Raw genomic sequence first — 21,102 nt, 5'->3', positions numbered from 1 at the left:
AGGTCTGGAGCAGAGGTGGTATTCAGCTGGTTTGGACCGGTTCTGGTGTATCAGTAGTGGACATTTTGGCCAGTTCAGAGAACTGGCAGATACCAGCTCTCTTTGGTCCCGCTAACCTGCCCCCCCCATTACCCTTGCCATTACCCTACCTATATTCCCTTGTTTTTTTACCTCACCTGATTCGCGCACCAGATCAGATTGCCATGCCTCAGCTGAGCTAAAAGACAGCTCAGCTCACCAGCATTGACAGAGGTCAGTGTTTGAGCTCTGCATGCGCATGTGAAGCGATAGGAAACAAGTTGGAAACCCACCACTCATCTAGTGAGAGCGTTAGTTAGATGTGTAACTGTTAAAAGCAAGTAGAAGGAGGAGCTACTTGGGGTTGCTTTGTGATTTTATAGAAGCTTCATATACCATGGAAGTTACAGGCAGCAGGAAAGACTGTAATACAATGATGAGACCCTTGAGGACTCTCCGGACTAAATATAAATGCAAGGCCATCATGTCTCACCCCTGAGAATTTCTCTGAATTTTTCATGTCCTTGGAAAGAATTTTGAGAGCAAGTTTAATCAAATTGAATGGGAACTGAGAGCAAAAGGCAGGATAATTCATCTACCCAGTCCTTTACCCCATTTAAATCTATTTTACACTCAACATCAAATGTCCCCTTGAGGCTGCCTCCCACTAGGGGCTGTTTTGAGGTTCAGATGTGATATTTGGCACATCCCATAGAGATTTAGTGCTTAACTGAGGTCAGGTTCCTTCGTATTTGGGAAAGGTGTGTATTTTTATACGTTTCAAATGACAGCTTGTTAGGTATCTAAGATCTGTCAGGAAAACTCAAATAATGAAATATTCTTGAAAGGCCTAAGAGATATACGAAGAGATAGTTACTGAGCTGATAACAGATATGGTCTATATGACAAATGAAAAATTGAATTGAAATGCAGCCAGCATGGTTCCTTTTTGAGTAGTGAAACAATGGAAGCTAAGGGAAACAAATGGATATGAGATTGGATCATTTCAATATCTTCTTAGTGATGAAAGCAATACTGATTTTAACGGTGTGCCCAGCAGTTGCCATTTTAATTTCTTAGACAATCCTGCATGTCACAGGAATGACTATACTTTCTCTCTTTCGTGAATGCTACTGAAATATCTCTCATGGATGATTCTATCAAAATGAACTATCAACTGACTGTGTGCCTTGCTGTCCTCCCACAGTCTAGATAAAATATAAGCATGTAAAACAAATGAAATATCTAGCTACTTAATCAAGGATTTATATTTAAATTTGGTTCTGGAGATGAACAGTAAGGAAAAGACCCTGCTTTTAATCTTAGTGGAGCCCAGGATCTAGTGCAATATTTCTCAGCCTTAACAACTTTAAGATGAGGACCTCAACTCCCAAATTCCCCCTGCTGGCTGGAGAATTCTGGGAGTTGAAATCCGTTCAGCTTAAATTTGCCAAGATCAAGAAACTCTGCTTAATAGGAACATTAGAAAAAATTCTGAACTGATTAGAAAAAAAAGTCAATACTAGTAAATGTTATAATACCTAAAACAATATAATGCCAGCCAAATCACATGTATCTTTAATGGGGGAAGTATATCTCAAAGAAATTAAATAAAAAGGAATGACTTTAAGGCAAAGCCACAATGGTATTGTTATTATTATTAGTGTATGGCATTGTTACATTAGCCAGGAGACTGCAATGCTATTGCAAAGTAGTAATTTGACTGCTAAGATATCAGTTCTATTGTAAGAAATGCTTGGCACTTCCCACTTGGTATGCCACAGAGGGGGAGCTGGCTTCACACTGGAAAGAAAGATAAGTGGCACTTCCTGCAACATCATCCAAGGCCTTTTCCCTCCCTGGAGCCACCTCCCAAATGGACACAACTGGGAAAGTTCAGAGGGCAGGAATCTGACTGCCTGCATAGAGCACCAGCTCATCCTGCCCCTCCCCCTGAAGTTTTTATCTCTTATTAATTAAACAGAAACGGTGATGAGTGACAGAAACTCACCCTGACATGCAGTGCTAGGATACGAACCACTGAACTATCTCCAGCATCATTAAGCCCCTTACCACCACACCTCTAGCCATATTTGGTTAAATTTCTCCAAGTGGCTTGGACTATCAAAACAACAGCATTAACCATTTAACCAAAACAAATCAGGAAAGATATCAACATTAACCACATTAATTAAGCTATTAAAGAGAACATGCCAAAACATCGATGAAACGGGCAAATTGTATATTGCGACTTAGTAGGAAAGGAATGGGGAATTTTTTTCCCCATTTTGCCAATCTACCAAGGGATTAAAAAAGGATTAAAAAAGAACTTTTAACTGTGGAAACAGTGATGCTCAAAAGGCCCTGTACCTTTAAATCCTTCCTAGTTCTGGACAATCCCAACATATGCAGTCTCGATACCTCAAATCAAAGTTGAAATGGGTCAACTCAACTTGGCAGCTAACTTTGCTCTCCTAAAAGGGAGCTTACAGTAAAGGCATGAGTGACATAACTACCGACCGTCCTTTTAGCTCTAGATCAAAGCAACATAGCAACTTGGTTCTGGCATTTCAAATACTTGATTTGTCATGCTGCTTTGAAGAGACAGTGATTGAAGCTTTGACAAACTGAAACACCCCTTTGAAGCTGCATACCATCCTTGCAAACAGTAGTGGGTGCTGAAAACAGGGAGGGAGGGTGACAGAGGTGTGAGAAGCAAGGGTGTTTCATCCCAGGGCTTCACTTTACATTAAAAAGTGATCTCTGACTAGCTTTTGCACATTTGCTACTTCAAGGTTTCATATCCTCTAGAAGACTGTTGGATGCTGAAATGAGAAAACAGAAGCTAACATTACTGGAGAAGAAGTAGAGGGATTACTAGGATGAAGAAGAGTTGGGAGTTGTTTCCCATACCATCTAATAAGGAGCTGGGAACCCTAGATTGAGGGGCATTAGAGAAACCAGGACTGAACCCAATCTTAGTCTTTGATTTAGGAATGATGATGAAGGAAATTCAGGATGAGTTAAAACTAAGACTGTGTTTACTAGTTAGGGTGATTTCATGCTATCTCCATTATATGGCAAATACTTTCAATACTAGTTTCTGGAACCTGTATAACATGTCCTCAAGCATTCATGTGACTGTGTGAAGACTTGAATATGATTAGACAAAGAAAGTTTACTTCTTATCCTTTTCAATCATAACTTATTCAACTGGAAGAAATTAAGCTGTCATTCATATAAACACCTGTTCTCTAAATGGCCAAAGACCTTGCTTTATTAGGATAACACAGATGCAACTTATTTTCAGACATTTTACTTGAATACATGGAGCTTGGACAGAATCAATGGTAGAATTTTCTCTTTAATCATCTTTCAAGACTTCACGTGTTCAAATGAATACTGGAAAGGACTAATGGAATATCACAAATCTGAATTTTTGTCCCTGGATGTCTTCCATGAGAAATTGTGATTTCCTTTAGAACATTCGGGATCACTTCAAAATAAGTCTTTCATTGTGACAGCTTCCTACAGATTGTTGTTGGCTATTCTGAGAACAACGTTGAACTAGATTGTGCTTTGGTCTAATTTAGAACATTGTTCTTTTGCTCATAAGATATTTGCCAAAATAAGTTCTATCATCATTACAAATGCAGACCAAAGAGGATGAGAACTGGTGTTTTAAATTACATTTAAAGAACTAAATAGAGGTAATTTTTTGAAAACCAACATGCATTAATAATTAAATGAATAATGAACGAAACCAAAATCTCTTCCACATGATAATATGTTCCTGACACAGCTATAGTTTAAAATAATAGTGGCACTTTGGTACTCAATTGTTCTGAAACCCATTGAATTTGGTACTCAACACATTTTGATGTGAACATTTTATCCTGGTACTCATCATTTATTTGGTACTTGACGCACAAGTTAGATTTTGTTGGTGTCAGCTGCCTTGCAACTCACTACATTATTCCTTATAGGGGAAAAATGTTTTGTACTCATCATTTGTATGTACTTATTGCACCTCCCTGAACCAATTAACGATAAATACTGAGGTACCACTATAGTGCAGACTTAAGCATAATGATCTTCATATGTTTTGGATTACAGATATTTTTCCATGTTAGTTCGGTTTGATAAACATGTAGTTCAAATATCTGGCTGGCTGATTGGCTCTGCTGGCTGGCTGACTGGCTGTATGGAAGGAAGGAAGAAAGGAAGGAAGGAAGGAAGGAAGGAAGGAAGGAAGGAAGGAAGGAAAGTGGATAGTAATCTACAGTATCAATTATTATGCAGCATATTTTGAAACATATAGTAATATTAATAATCAAGATTGATTATATCTCCGATTAGAATTTCATAGAATTTTAGGATTATTATTATTTTTTAATCTCAAGAAAATCTCTGAACAAGTTTAGAATTAGTTTGGTCTGTTCTTTCCTGCATTTCATGGTGCTGTTTTATTTTAATTTTCTTTTCTCTTATCTACCTATTTTATATTTTTTCAGGAGTGTGAGGGAATAAAGGTTTCATTAAAGCTAGACAACATTTTTTTAAAAAAAATCTTTGATGTGGAAATAAATCTAATTAGAGTTTATTGTCCAGGAGTTTTAGATTACAGCAATCTTTCTTTTTTGTGTACTTAAGATAGGCTAGTGATGATTGTGGGAACAAATGTTTATCTGTCCTTTAATTTACTTTTGAGTATTTCTGTTATCATAAATTGCTAAGCAATTTCTTTAGAGTTATAAAAAAGGAAGAAAAGAAGATTTAAAAAATTGGACTCGGTCTCCGTGTAAATCCCTGCAGCTTGCTGCAGTTTCTGCTTAACAGGCAATGAAAAAAAAATAGCAGCAATAGCTTTCTTTCTTTCCTTTTATGTAATACCCAATCTTTTATTCATTTCATTTTTATTATTTCACTTTTATTTTAAGAATATATAATAGTACATCCATGGAGAATACAAAGACAGAAAGAATTAAAAGTTTACCTACTATTTAAAATAATAACAACACAATCAAATTTACATTATGTCAGCACCATGTATAAAGTTATCTAAACTTATTGGCGTTAAATTAAAGTCAACATTTAACAGAAGAAGCCAATGCAGTAAGAATTAAAAGCCAGAAATCTCTCTCTCTCTCTGTCATATTTAGGGCATTCCTCTTTATGATGACAAAATACATAAAATCTAATACTCTAAAACTTTAAGTTTAGTAAACCCAAAATGTAGATGTGGTACATTTTATTTATTTTAAATGATCCTATTGGCTTTTTAAGCCTACAGTATATGTGAGATATATTGTACTATTTCAATTTTGTCTCCTCCCCAGAAGCAAAAGTGTTTTTTTAAGATTTGAGGGAAATCCTTGTTCAAATCCTTGTTGACCAACCAATTCCCAAATGCTGAAGAAAATCAATTTGCCTTTTGTCTTTGCTTGAGGCCCCAAAACACTTAGCCTCAGTGTTCATGTGTATACACATAGGTGTTGACCTAATGCTTCCTGTTACAGTATTTCAGAGAAGCAAACATATGTCTTTTGCGGGAAGCCATATTTTATTAACCTTTTGAAGGATGTGGTGGGTTATAAAAAAAGACAATAGCCTTGGACAACATCGATTGTACGTGAAAGTGAATAAAAATCCCACTTTTTGATTGTCCTGTCAATGTGTTTAAAAATAAAAATTAAATATTGCACTAAAATTTGGAAATGAAAAATGTGACTCTAAAAGCACGTGAAGCTTAAGTTAGCATCGTGGAGACAGGGTTTAGTTTGAGTTAGAAAGTCTTGACCTAGGAATGAAACACATTGTTTGGCCACAGCTGGCATAACCCTGGCAGAGAATTGGGACACGTTTGTTGTAGTTTCATGCCATTTCTATCTTTTCTTGTTAAGCCAGATGTCAGTGGGAAGAACTGTGTGACCTTTTGAACATACATTGTCATCTGTTTCTTTTTGTTGTGGCCTGACTAGCCAGCAGAGCTGGCAGCAGATTTGGACAATGAGGAGGTTGGGGAGGAACATGGGCCAGTCCTGGAATCTGGGGAGGGCTTTGACGAATGCTCTGAGTCGGAGGCAGAGATGGGACCAGGGCCGCCTGACAATTATCAGCTGCTTTCAGAGTCAGACATCAGTGAGGCAGAACAGCCTGAGCCTGTTCCCAGTGTGCACATGTGCAGAGTTGCCAGACGAAGGGAACAGCTGAGGAACAAGGGCCGACTTGGAAGTAAAGCCACAGGTGGACAGCGAAAGAGGAGTGAGGCTTTGCAGGAGACAATTAGTTCCTTCCGGCATGCTTGCCAAGTATTGCGGCATCTGAAAAATATCAGCCTGGCCCCTCTCCAAGCTTGATAAAGGTTTGTAATTGGAACCTATCTTGAAAGACTGTTGTCTGGGACATTGTTGGATAGGAAATTTGTTGTAAATCAAATAAAGGAGCTTTATCAGGATGAGGATGAGGCTTTGTGCTGTTGGGGAAGCCTAGGTCAGAACACTTTCCCAGATTTTGTCTGAGGAAGGGTACTTCCTGGGAGAGCTGGTTTGCCTTGATATTGGGCAATCCCAACAAAATTGGATTTCAAGCACAGAGTGACCACGTTTTCTCCTCTGCTCTAATGCATATGATAGACACCAGTGTTCTTTACATTCAGGAACATTAAGATATGTGGACTTCAACAAAGCTGCAGTTGCACATCTTAATGTTGCTAAGGCTGAGAATCACCTGTATTGGGCTTATTCTGCCTTGTCCCATCATTAGAATGAACAGATAACTGTTTCCTGAGGACAGAACTGACAATGCCACCTTTATTAACCCTTCACTCACTTCAAAGTCAGCCTCAATCCACGTTTCTCTGCTCCATCCATTTCTGAAGGAGCACTTTTCCATGGCAGGCCTTCCTCAGTGTTCCTGTCCATTCGCTAGAGCAGTGGCTTCCAACCTTTTGGGCACCAGGGACCAGTACCGTGGAGAAGGTTTTTCCATGGACTGGAGTGGGTGTGGTTTTTTGTGCTGCTTGCATTCCGTGGATGGGGCTTCACTTGTTTATGGTGCGTGGTTGCCAGTGTGGCCTGGACCAGTGCTGACCCACGGATGGAGGATTGGGGACCCCTGGGATAGAGTGCTTCATTATACCTCAAGCTACTTCAGCAATTCACTGGCTACCTAGCAGAGGGAGGACTACTTCTTCAACTGAGCCACATTTGATTTTGTACTTTAATAGTATCTATGCCTCCCTTTACCAGCATTGCTGAAATAGCATAGTAATTTAAGATCTTCGCTTAGTATACAGAAAACAACCAATTTGAAATCCAGCAGATTATTATTTTTAAAAAATATCTTTTTAAAATATCACTTCCTACTTCTCCTTCAACCTTTTAAAAAGTTTTTAATTTATTCTTCTTCCATTCACCTTAAATGGAAAGATTTTATCCTTAGGTCCCAGATAGGCCATATATTATTAAGCCGGCAAAACTTTATATACTAAGTGAAGATATTAACCATTATACTATTTCAACAGTGCTAGTAAAGGCAAGTATAGAAACAATGAGAGTTCGTGCGGTAAAGAATTGATTTGGTTAGCTTGTTTTGTCTGCATGTATTTTGCATTTTTGTAATTTAGCTCCCTATATAAAGAAAAGTGATATGCCAATGCTTTCCTGAGACAGAATGATGGGGAAAACACAGTAATAGGAGTGAAACTGGTCAAAAGGAGGACAGGCTTGCCTGCAATCAGGACTAAAACCTTCACAGAGTGTTGTGAAAGTGTCTCAGGCCAAACAGGATTTTCCTTAATCCCTGGAGTCCTAGAGGAAGCAGCCATGACCATAACATAGGAGTAGCTTAAATGTTAAAGTCAGACATGTCAGTGCTTAGAGACAGGCCACAGAAGAAGCTCCAATGATGAATACTAACACTACCTTTAAAGATTTCCCCTGACCAGTTGTTTCCGACTGTTGGGGGAAGTGCTTATCTTTATTTCTTAGCTGAAGAAGCCAGTGCTGTCCGAAAACATTTATGTGGTCATGTGGCCAGCAGGATTATACACCAAGGCACATGAAACACTGTTACCTTCCCACCAAAGTGGTATCTATTTATCTATTTGCATGCTTTCAAACTGCTAGGTTGGCAGGAGCTGGGACAAGGATGGAAGCTCATCCCGTCGCATGGCGCTTGGGTCTCGAATTGCCAACCTTCTTGTCCACAAGTGCAGCATCTTAACTGGTATTTTATTTATAATTCTGCATGCTTGCTGGTTGTCTCCTTTTTCTCATGTTATCTTATACCCCAAGTAAATTTCAGTTTATACCTAAAAAGTTTGCTGTGTGATTTAGGATTTTGAATTACAGCCTTCCTCGTGTACATGAGTACACAAGTTATTAAAAAGCATCTGTTCATGTTCTCAGATTTGTGTAAGTTATTATTACATTCTGGATTCATGTAGTTATTACATGCTATTTATTTTTAATAGGGAATTCTGGAGTTTGCTAGAAGGAAAAAGTTGGTTAATATCCTCACCCTGTGATCCCTACCAGTGATCCCCCCGCCCCAATATTATGTACTTACATGTCCCCAGGTGAAAAAAAGTTTTATATATTATTATATATTTTAAAAGCCTAGCAAAGGTGAAACTAAGGGCACTAAGGGAATAAGCCTTTCAGCTTCTCCCTCCTTGGGGAAAAAAAAGGAAATAATTAAAAGGAGAAGTCTTACATGTAATACTTCTATCAAGAGCCTTCTCATTCGCCACCATATTATGGTAATTTTTCTCATGGTATATGATGCCGAAGAACATTTTAAATGATTGTGACAGTAGAGAATGGTAGAGGTTTATCCCCTCATTCACTAATACTTGCCTTTACTAGCACTGCTGAAATACTAACTGACTTACAGTAATACTAACAGAGACTGAAAACCCCTCTAGTACCTACAATTATGACCACAATTAAGCCCAAAATTTCCATTGCTAAGCGAGACATGCCCCATTTTGCAACCTTTCTTGCTACAGTCATTAAGTGAATCATTGCCCTTGTTAAATTGGTAACATGGTTGTTAAGCGAATCTGGAGTCCCCATTGACTTTGCTTGTCAGAAGGTTGCCAAAGGTGATCACATGATTCCTGGGACATTGCGACCGGCATATAAATTGATCACCTGATATGTATGAATCAGTTGCTAAGCATCTGAATTGATCACCTGATCACAGGGATGCTGTAATGGTTGTAAGTGTGAAAAATGGTCACAAGTCACTTTTTTCAGTGATGTAACTTCGAATGGTCATTAAATGAACTGTTGTAACTTGAGGATTACCAGTATTCGTATCAACAGTTTATACAAAATACCATAAAATCATTCTTTAAAGCCAGAACTGGGATTGAACTGAAATGCTATTCCATAACTACTTGCCTTATACTGTATATTCTAGCTGATACCTGAACCAACAACCTCTTAAAAAAGATTTTATTATAATCGACGAAAGAAAAACATAGAACTATACAGTCGCTTGTTGGAATGTTATTGTCTTTCAATTGTTATTGTATTATGAAAAGCATTCAGCTAAATCTAAAAGCCAGTCTTTTTATGGTTAAGAATAAGGTGAAAAGAATGGAACTTGATTTTTAGACAAAGCGTTAGTTGGCAATCTTAGTAAAAATGATCCTCTCTTGAACTTAGGAGAAAAAAAAAATCAGTTCTTATGCTATGGAAATCAATCCCAAAAAGCCAGCTATTGCTTTTTTTCCTTTCAAAGCACATTGAAGAGGTGTGAAGATTCAATAGCAGCTATTTCCTTAAGTGTTGGAGACTGGAAAATGATTCTTCTATTGTCCCCTTTTTCAAGAAATGCTTAAAAATGCTTATAAGTTGCTCGGTTCCTTTGTCTTCTTTCTTAATAGACATTTTCTCCCATAGTGGTTACACTTTCCATTCCAATGTCAAATTGGGTCAGTGGAAGTGTTCAATGGAACAATAAAGTTGGAGGACTAGAACAAGACTGCACCCCAAGTTTTTAAGAGACCCGGAAAAGTTATTCTTCTGTACATTGATGAAGGAAATAGTTATGTTAGATAATTTTGCAGAGCAAACTCAACATTACTATGGGGAGGGTTCATTTCCTTGATCATGTGTATTATTTCACTTGTAGTACCAAGATTAACAGAGACAAACAATCAAGCAGTGAACAACAGCCTGATCAAGAAACTATCAAGGAGAAAACAACAGCCCTACCAACAATAACAGGGTAAGCTACTGCATATAAACAGAGAGCAAATCCCATTCCCTTCAAGCATTGAAGATGTTACACAGACTGGTAATAAAATGTCTGTAAGAAAACAACAAAGCTCAGAGAGCACCAAGAATTGCACAGTATTTTCACTTTCTTCAAAATATGGTAACCCATCCTGGTGGGTCCTCTTACTATTCTAGAACTGAGTTCTGGACGTCTGCTTGGAAGACCTTCCCTGGTAGTTCTTTAGACACCAACAGCAATTCCAGGCTCATGAACCTAGAATAATTGCATAGCAATTGTGTTTAATGTTGACTAAAAGCTCATTTTCAACCTCTAGATTTGTCCCTCTCATTATGACATAATCCTACTCTTCTTCCTGGAAACACCACATGGAATTAAATGACCAAAACTGGGATTTTCAACTAAAAAACTAAAAGACTTCAGCTGAAGTCTTTGAGAAAAGCACAGGCAATGGTAGTTCTTAGGCAATGGATTCTTCATATAAAATCATAAATAGTGCAGTGAAAGGTCACCCTAATCATAACTGGGTCATAGAAAATATTGCTTTAAACCAGCATTTTTGTATGTGTATAATCAGCTTATAAACAACACATTTCACAGAGCTTTTGTATTATACTTGTTCGATATGTGGTCATCAGCAGTGTTGAAAGGTCAGTTCCAGGAATCCATCATGCTAAAAAAATAGGAGCACTGATGTATGGACTTATGTTTTGCTTTATTGAAATTTGACTGAAATATTTTTAATGAGACACTAGCACCTCTTTTTAGCCCATTGCATGGACAGGCAGAAGAACTCTCTGTATAACTTCTTTTCTTCTTCTTCTTTTTCTTCAGCGTTTGTCTCGCGCTCGGGCGAGGTCCGCTAATGTCCTTGAGTACTGCTTCCACACCTCTCTGTCTGCCACGTGTGTCGGGTCTGCCTTCGCGATCTCTAGATCGGCCTTGATCGTGTCCATCCAGCGTTGTTTAGGTCTACCACGCGGTCTCGCTCCTCCGACAGTCACCTTCATTACAGATTTGATGATGGATTCTTCCTTGGCGCGGCTCACGTGGCCGAACCATCGTAGCCGGGACTGCCTCATGACCGTGGGGATGGGCACGACGTTGAACCGTCTACGCACTTCTTCATTCCTGGCGCGATCGAGTAGGGTGAGGCCTACCGACCATCGGAGCATTCGCATCTCCATTATCTGGAGTCTGCTTTCGCTTCTTTGGTCGTCGGCCAGCACTCTGCGCCGTATATGGCCACGGGCGCACCACAGAGTTATAGATTTTCGCCTTCAGGCGCATCGGCATCTTCTTGTCACAGAGGACGCCCGTGACGGACTTCCATTTGCCCCACGCTGCATTGATCCTGGCTGCCACCTCAGTTTGTAGTAGGCCTTCTTCCCCAAGTAGTTCCCAGGTACTTGAAGGTGGAGGCGCGGTAGCTCCTGCCCGTTCACGTGGATGGAGCCTGTCATTTCATTATCAGTGGTCAGGTATTCGGACTTCTTTAGGTTCAGCCGGAGCCCGAACTGCTCGGCGGTCGTGCCACTGTTGGACTCGGTGCTCGAGTTCAGCCTTGCACAGGTTGGCCAGGAACACATCATCGGCGTAGAGCAGCGTCCATGGGGCGGGCGTGTACAGGTCGTGTGTAATTGTGTCCATCACCAGAATGAACAGCAGTGGTGAGAGAGCAGAGCCCTGGTGTACGCCGACGGTAATATTAAACTCCTCTGATATCCCAGCTGCCGCTTTTACACGGCTTTTGTGACATCTGTATAGGAGTTGGACCCATTGTCACGAGCAGCTCAGGCACGCCGTGATCTCGCAGTGCGTACCAGATGAGATCGTGCGGGACTCGGTCGAAGGCCTTTTCCAAGTCTAGGAAGGCGGTGTGGGCGGGATTTTCTTCTCTCTGTGAGCCTCCATCAGCATCCGCACACCGAAGATGGCGTCGGTGGTGCCGCAGTTCTTGATGAATCCAGCCTGGTTGACGCTGATGTCGACGATGTCCCGAATGCGCTTATCAGGGACGCGTTCAAAGATCTTCATAGTGTGTGACAGTAACCTGACCGGTCTGTAGTTGGAGCAGTCCGCTGGGCTGCCCTTTCCTTCCAGATCGGAACAGTGGTGCTGCGGTACCAGTCGTGTGGCACTTTTCCCGTGGAGACGATGTTGTTGAACAGCTCGCACAGCCACAATGCCGAGCCCGGTAGTGCCTTTTCCAGAAGTCGGCAGGGATGTCGTCTGGTCCTGTTGCCTTACCGTTTTTCATGGCCTTGATGGCGTGGCGACCTCGCTGGCATAAATGCCTGAGACTGGGCCTTCAACTGGGTCACCTCGCGGGGTTCGTGGGTGTGGGAACTCCTCGGTGGAGATCTTCTCGAAGTATTGCCGCCACCTCTCCGCAGCGTCTCTGGGGTTGACGATCAAATTTCCCCTTCGTCGTTGATCCCATGAAACTGGTCAATGTCCAGGGTCTTCCTGTGTCTGTGTTTGGCTAGGCGGTAGATCTCATTCTCGCCTTCTCGCGTGTTCAGCTTCTCGTAGATGTCATCGTAGTGGGAGCTTCTGGCTGTCGCTACTGCTTTCTTGGCTGCCTTTTTGGCCGCCTTGTATTCGCATGAGCTTCGCTGGTCTTGTCCTGAAGAAAGGCCTTGTAGAGCCGTTTCTTCAGGTGTACGGCATCTTGTACTTCCGGTGTCCAGAGCCATGTATCTCGTTCGATCGTCTCCGTCCTGGCTTGGTGTAACCAAGCTGTTGGCAGCCGGCAGTGTGAACAGTGCTCTTCAGCATGGACCACGCTTCCTGTGGCCCGTCGACCATCTGCGGAACTGCTCCGGTTTGATGAGGGGTCCCGCCATCTTCTTCTGGTTCCACCACTTGATTCGTGGCTGGTCTGCATTCCTTTTGTCAATCCTGGTCTTGGGCTTGCTGATCCTGATCTTCGCCATCAGCGGCCTGTGCTGACTGCTCGATTCGTGCACGGGTACACCTTGGCGTTGAGCACGTTTTAGCGGCTCTTCGTGTACGATGATGTAGTCGATCTGTGTGTGGTGGCTCCCGTTTCTGCTATGGTAGGTGAGGAGTTGAGATTCTCGCCTAATGAAGCAGGTATTCGTGATGGTCATATCATGGGAGTCGGCAAAGTCCAGGATCCTCTGGCCATTCTCATTCGTATCGCCTGTGCCGTGCCCACCGTGGCACTGGTGTCCGTTTTTGTCCCGCCCTACATGACCATTCAGGTCGCCCGAGATGATGATGTATAACTTCTTTTGACAGATAAAAATCCTAAAATAACTATTGCATTTGGGAAGTTTGCAATTCTAGACTGCAGCATGAGTACTTTAATATCAAAATAAACTAACTGCAATCATGAATCTTTTTATATGCATGTCACATTGTATTTTTGTGTTGTCAGGGTCTGTGAGCTGTAATAAAAAATGCTCATATGGTCTGAATTCCGGGTCAGGTTAAATTAAAAATATACCCAGCCCAATAAAGCTAAGTACAGGCAGTCCCTGGGTTAAGAATGAGTTTCATTGTTCCCAATTCTGTATTTAACTTGAACTTGTTTGTAAGTTGGAACCCAACTTACAAACAGCCTGTCTATTACTAAAAATAACACATTGACAAAAATTTCCATCTGTCAATTACAAAAGGCCATACGGCTTAAATGGAACATATACCCAAACTCAGCAGAGGAAATAATCATCAAGGCAATTAACATGTGGCAATTCCAGTCATTGGATACACAGCTGGAATAGTGGACTGGGTTCAAGCAGTCTGGATAGGCAAACCAGAGAAATCATTGACATTGAATCATAACCTTCATCCAGGCAGCAGTGCTGACAGGCTGTACTTATTAAGGAGCATAGGTGCACGTGGAATGTTGCAAATACACCAGACAAGGGGGGAAAAAAGGCATTGGAAGAATATCTGAAGGACAGTGAAGAAGATGCACCAAAGCTACTATACTGTGAAGGCTTATTGCAGTGGCCCCCAACCTTTTGGGCACCAGGGACCCATTCAGTGGAGAAAGATTTTTCCATGGACCAGAGGGGCTGTGGTTTTGCATGCTGCCTACATCCTACGAATGGAGTTTGGCTTATTTGTGTGGACTGGTTGCTGGCATACCGCAGATCGGTGCTAGTCCATGGACTGGGGGTCTGGATAGTGGATGTGCCAGTTCCTGGAGGCAGTAAAAAAGAAGAGAAAGAACTGGAGAAAAACCATAAAATATAAAGATCTGCAAATAGAAGTTGAATGACTGTAGCCAAAGAAAGCAAAGATGGTACCAATAGTAATAGGTGCCTTGAGTGTAGTCCCAGACAACCGGAGCACAATTTGAACACTTGTCAGCACTGACGAAATCATTGGGCAATTGCAGAAATTTACTCGGAATAGTTTAGACCATGTTTCCCCCAAAATTAGACCTAACCAGAAAATAAGTCCTAATGCATCTTTTGAAGCAAAAATTAATATAAGAGCTGGTCTTATTTTGGGGGAAACATGCCACAATAACTTAAACCTCATCAAACGACAAGTCTGCCTATCCTATCCTATCCTATCCTATCCTATCCTATCCTATCCTATCCTATCCTATCCTATCCTATCCTATCTGTTTGAGAAAGACTTGATAGGTGGATAGAAATGCCAAATCCAGTCTAAACATCAGGCTGATTTTGCAACCAATCATTGTTAAAAAGGGGTGTCATACCAAACATTCTTGGATAGCACCTAGAAAATCTGCCCATTGAGAAATTTTCTCCCTGTCAACTCCAAAAGGCCAACCTGATGATATACTATGCCAATACATTTCAGCTTCCATTTCTATGCTTGGCAAGAACTGAATTTGTCTGAAGGCCAATATCCATTAAAGAACTGGCAGCTGTGGTTTCACATTATTCTGTAGATAAAAATAGGAGGAGAGAAAGCTTTTGGTAAGGATTTGAACAGAGGAATCATAGATCCACTTCTCCCCCCACCCCCCCACACAAAATAAGATACTTATATTTATGATTAATAAAACTGGCTCATTTCAAGGATAAATAAGTGCAAAATCAGGTAGTCATCAACTTATCAGTGGTGGGATTCATAAATAATCATAAACATTATGATTTAAATAATCATCATCATAAATATGAGCTAGTTGCCCAGCACCCAATTTTGATCACGTGACCACAGGAATGCTCCAATGGTCATAAGTGTGAAAAACGGTCACAAGTCATTTTTTTCAGTGTTGTTGTAACTTGGAATAGTCACTGAATGAACTGTTGTAGGGTTGAGGACTACCTGTATAATTAAAGTGAATGGACTTAAATATATGTGGTATATTCAGTATCGAATGCAGTGGTGGGATTCAAAAAAAATTATTACTGGTTCTGTGGGCATGGCTTGATGGGCATGGCTTGGCTTTATGGGTGTACTTGGTGGGGATGCCAGGGGAAGGATACAGTATAATCTCCATTCCTACCCCACTCCTACAAAATCCCATTCCCTCCCCACCCCGCTAACATGCTTTCCAGATTGGTTCTCCTATGCGAGCAACAAAAGACCCAGCCAATGAGCTGGGAGTCGGGGGGCAGAGAATAGATGTGGGCGGAGCCAGTCAGAGGTGGCATTTGCCAGTTCTCTGAACTACTCAAAATTCCAGAACTGGTCAGAAGCTACTGAATACCACCTCTGATCAAATGTTGTAAAAATTCCCTGCCTAGGTCATATTTGTATTTCTATCAGGTCAAAATATAATGTAATCACACTGTGAAATTATCATCTCACCAGCGGCAGCTGATAAAGTGACAAGAGAGCCAGGAAACTCACAAAACCACAAAGTAGGAAATTTAGCGAATCATAAACTGATGCTTAGTAGTAGCTATTTATATTGTTAAATTATCTGTGTTACGCTTAGAGAAATCTGAGCATTTGCTCCACTCTCCCCTAGAAATTAATTAGTCTCAGCCCTTTGCATATGTACTGATATTAGTAAAACTTGATTTTCAGTTATTTGAAGACAGCAGTACAATTTTCTTGTGGTTAAGTGAATAAAGGAACAGATTTACATAAGCCCAGTCTTGCTTTTGTTTTATAAAATCCATTTGTAAAATCCTGTTTGTGGGTTACCTTTCATTTTTATTACTGCATCTATTTCCTGACAGAACAATTAATCAGTGGAACAACTTGGTTCCAGAAGTTATGAATCCTCAACACTGGAAGTTTTTAAAAAGATGTTGGATAACCATTTGTCTGAAGTGGTGTACGGTTTCCTGCCTAGGCAGGGGTAGGTCCCTTCCAATTCTGTTATTCTATTCTATTCTATTCTATTCTATTCTATTCTATTCTATTCTATTCTATTCTATTCTACGCTACTCTACGCTACTCTACCCTACTCTGTGTAAGAATATTATATATTGCATACATGCAGAATCATGTTCCATACTGAAATTAACTTGTAGTGTACATTATGAAGCTGAATGCATATCCTTTGACTCTTATTTCAACCATGAATTTGGCTGCACCTATACCGTTAAATGTTAGTCTGTAGGCACCTAAGAAAATGGATTTGTATTGTTTCTTTGGATAGGAAGAGGTAGGAAAAAAAATTCCAAAAGTGGGGATCACAGCTATAAAGTCTCTATCCTTGTATGTATTCACTAGAAATGTTAACACTTTCCTTAAGTACAAAAGGCCTTAATATCCCAGTATCTCAATAGCCTGAATCCAAGTTAGGGATGATAAATCTGTAAATTTTTGTTCTATGTAAACTCCAACCTGTGTTTTATTTTGCTGCCTGTCCATCACTTTTTTCATGAAAATGTTTATACATTTTTCACAATTCTGTAGAATTTTTTAAAAATATTGATGTTTGTTAATATAAGGTTATGTATACTTATTTTAATTTGGGGGCATTTATTGTTGCATTCCTGTTTTTCCAGGTATAGTTTTTTTGATTTTTTTTTTTTTGGACTATTCTTGTTTACTTTATTGATATCATTTGCCTTTGTCTGAGTTTTTAAGATGAGAATTATATGTCATTCGGAATGATACCATTCGAAGGGAATACAGGTAGCCCTCATGTTATGACCACAAGTAAGCCCAAAATTTATGTTTGCTAAGTGAAACGTTTGTTACGTGAGTTTTGCCCCATTTTTTACAACTTTTCTTAATACATTTCTTAAAGGAATCACTGCAGTTGTTAAACTAATAACCTGAATCTGATCTCCCACTTGACTTTGATTGTCAGAAGGTCGCAAAAGTTGATCACATGGCCCCAGGACACTGTAACCACCAGAAATGTGAGTCAGTGTCAAGCATCCAACTGTAAATCATATGACCATGGGGATGGTCCATTTTCATAAGTGTGAAAAAGGTCATAAATCACTTTTTTCAGTGCTGTTGTAACTTCAAACAGTCACTAAGCAAACTATTGTAAGTTGAGGACTATTTGTATATGTATATGTAGTTGGTTGAGTTGGTTATTTGCTTGCAGATGTTTCATTACCAGATGTTTCTGTTCATGGACACTATCATCTTAGACAAGCAAACAGCAGCCTAGGAACTACAGAGGAAAACTATATTCCTACCAACACTGACAAGTCAAGGTACTGAATATAAACAGACAAGAAACCCCACTCCTTTCTAGCAATAAGATGTTACTTAGAGTGGTAATAAAATCTCTACAAGCAAACATCCAAGCTCAGAGAACACTAAGGACTCTAGCACTCAGAGTGAGGTTCAACTCCTTGGCATGCATGTCATATAACCTAGAAATATGTTCACGTTTTTAGGTGCAATCTTCCAGAATATGTGCATATTGAACATATATTTTACTTGATTAGCTCCATCATAACATCTAAAAAAGGACATGGTGACTCAGTGGCTAAGACGCTGAGCTTGTTGACCAGAAAGGTCAGCAGTTTGGCAGTTTGAATCCCTAGCGCTGCGTAACGGAGTGAGCTCCCATTACTTGTCCCAGCATCTGCCAACCTAGCAGTTCGAAAGCATGTAAAAATGCAAGTAGAAAAATAGGGACCACTTTGGTGGGAAGGTAACAGCGTTCTGTGCGCCTTCAGTGTTTAGTCATGCCGGCCACATGACCACGGAGACATCTTCGGACAGCCCTGGCTCTTTGGCTTTGTAAAGGAGATGAGCACCGCCCCCTAGAGCCAGAAACGACTAGCATGTATGTGTGAGGGGAACCTTTACCTTTACCTTAACGTTTGAAAAGTCTGTATTGTACTTTATTATCTTGGTAAAGGAACCAAATGTAATACGTGATGCTATGGCAGTACAATGAGTTTTAAGTTACCTGAATTATTTGAAAACAGTTTAATAGGAGCCACGGTGGCGCAGCGGTTAGAGTGCAGAACTGCAGGCTGCTCCTGCTGATCAATTTGGCAGTTTGAATCTCACCAGGCTCAAGGTTGACTCAGTCTTCCATCCTTCCGAGGTTGGTAAAATGAGGACCCAGATTGTTGGGGGCAATAGGCTGACTCTGTAAACCACTTAGAGAGGGCTGTAAAGCACTGTGAAGTGGTACATATGTCTAAGTGCTATTGCTATTATAAGTAGAAGATTTAAGGTATATTTCAGACAATACTCAGATAAGATACTATTATTTAAGTCCAGGCAGGAAGATGTTACCCTGCTGAATATATTAGGTTACACTTTAAATATTTCTTGGTTATAGCAATAGCACTTAGCGTTGTAAACCACTCCATAGTGCTTTACATCCCTCTCTAAACAGTTTACAAAGCCAGCCTGTTGCCCCCAACAATCTGGATCCTTATTTTACTGAAGGATGGAAGGCTGAGACAACCTTGAGCCAGTGAGAATCAAACTCCAGGCAGTCAGCAGAATTAGCCTGCAATACTGCACTTAACAACTGCGCCACCATGGCTCATCTACATATTATAGTTAACCAACTATATAGGAACTGATCTGAAGAATTGATCTCTCTTTTTTACAAATAGAATCAGCTGCAGATTATCTCTCTCAGGAAATGATATTTTCCTTAAGAAGAAATGTTATCTTTTAAGTGCCTTTTAAGTGGGATACAGAAAGTTGAATCCTTGTTATGATAATAATTATTATTATAAGAATTATGTTTCATTGAGCAGCCAGATATTTAGAATTTTTGTCATCCTATTGAGTCCTTCCCAAGGATCAGGGATGTGATGTGGATGTTTGATGTTGTTAAAGGTATTGTTGCGGGATGTAGACTGCCCCAAATAAATCTGCCTTTGCAATTGACTGATGGCGACTTTGTCAATTCCAGTGGTTTTTAAATGGTTCTCCAATTGTTTTGGCATTGCATTCAAGGTTCCTATTTCTATTGGAAATACTTTCGCTTTCTTTTGCCACAGTTGTTCTATTTCTTATTATTATCGTCAAATTTATTTGCTGCCCATCTCTCGGTTCAAGGCAACTCTGAGCAGATGTGAAACAAAGAAACTGAGTTTCTTTTTCCAGCATGAATAACTAATGCATAAAATTGGTTTGTTTTCATGGTATTCTCCCCTGCCATTGCCTGCCAAGCATTTGGAACCTATTTTCGATAACAGATTTAACATATAAATTGGACCAAACTTGGCAAAAATCAGAAATATTTAACAGGGCACAGATGGTAAAGCAGAAAAGCAATATTCCAGAGATTTGGGTGACTTGAGTTTGCTCTAACCTCTCATCACCTGCTGTGGCCCAAATATGAATAAAAATATTTAAAGAATCACCATACAAGTGCTGTAAATCATGTAAATTTATAAGTACCACTATATTATTCCCTGAAACCATGCACTAAAAAGATCATGAGTGGAAAGTAGAACATTGCCACTTTGTATGTTAAATGTGGTAACAGAAATAATCTGTTACCATTTTTTTACTTGCTTTCTTTTTTTTAACCTTACGAGAAAAAGGCAACCATTAGCTGGGAACCTCATGTGCCTCTCAGTTTGAATAGTTCCAGAAAAATAATAAAGATATTAAGTGCTGGTGGCTATAGAGGATTGCGAATAGGAAGACACGCAATTTCTTTCCTTATGAACTATAATAAAATCACAATCAATGGACTTTACTTATTGGAATCATAAAACACCCTTAGCCTCTGCTAACAGTTTGTTCCTTTGGGACTGTGAGAATGCCACAGTTTCTTTGGTCTGGATGAATGCTAACTAATTATTGAATTCACAGTACATTGGAAAAGGACATTGTTTTCCTGCTGCTATCACAGCAGATTCAAAAATGTTTTTTTTTTAAAAAAAAACAGTACACACCTCAAGCAGCATTTTGTGTTTTTGGCAGGCTGATATTGAACATTGATCTTCTTATTTCAGGTTATGGAAGAAAACGCAAGCAACCCAGTTGGACCTCTGATGGACAACAGAGAATTATTTGAACATCAATGCCCTTATGATTCTTGCAATTTCTCTCTTATTTCTCTGCTATTTCAATTAGATTCCATTTAAGTGAATATTCAAGTTGATGCAATTAAGATTTGAAAATGCAAATACATTTAGAATTATTCTTCAGAAGTCTGTAACTTTGAACCCATCCAAGTCATCCATCTTCCTGTTTCCCAAATCTTTGCAGTGCTTGTTAAATCCAAGTTGGATTTTTTTTTCCTGCATAAACTTTTCTCTTGAATATTAAAATGATCAGATTCTGCTGCTTCTAAACTGGCCAATCACTGAGTTCCTGATCTAATTAGTAATTAACAAAATCTTCCCCATCCCTCCCTTATATAAAGAAGAGAAGGAGATGTCTTTCCTTCTTTGTCTATACATTTTGTGCTTTGTCTGGTATTAAGCAATTAAAATAAGGAGAAAGAGCCTGCTGCATCCAGTAGAAGGG

At 39.9% G+C, this 21,102-nt stretch overlaps 1 long non-coding RNA gene across 1 annotated transcript in view; it reads left to right on the top strand.

Annotated features, from left to right (window-relative positions):
- Positions 1-20,775, top strand: part of LOC148127283 (uncharacterized) — a 28,171-nt gene extending 7,396 nt beyond the window's left edge. Inside the window, exons 2-5 of the long non-coding RNA XR_015741485.1 lie at positions 10,165-10,260; positions 16,413-16,534; positions 17,744-17,855; positions 20,586-20,775. This is a non-coding gene — a long non-coding RNA (uncharacterized LOC148127283). The remainder of the gene's footprint in view (positions 1-10,164; positions 10,261-16,412; positions 16,535-17,743; positions 17,856-20,585) is intronic.
- Positions 20,776-21,102: the final 327 nt, after the last annotated feature.

The sequence above is a fragment of the Pseudonaja textilis genome, chromosome 2 (assembly GCF_049901715.1).
Source record: "Pseudonaja textilis isolate UNSWEBS1 chromosome 2, rPseTex1.2, whole genome shotgun sequence".
In the NCBI taxonomy this organism is placed as follows: Eukaryota; Metazoa; Chordata; class Lepidosauria; order Squamata; family Elapidae; genus Pseudonaja; species Pseudonaja textilis.
This window is presented reverse-complemented; position numbering and strand designations above follow the sequence as displayed.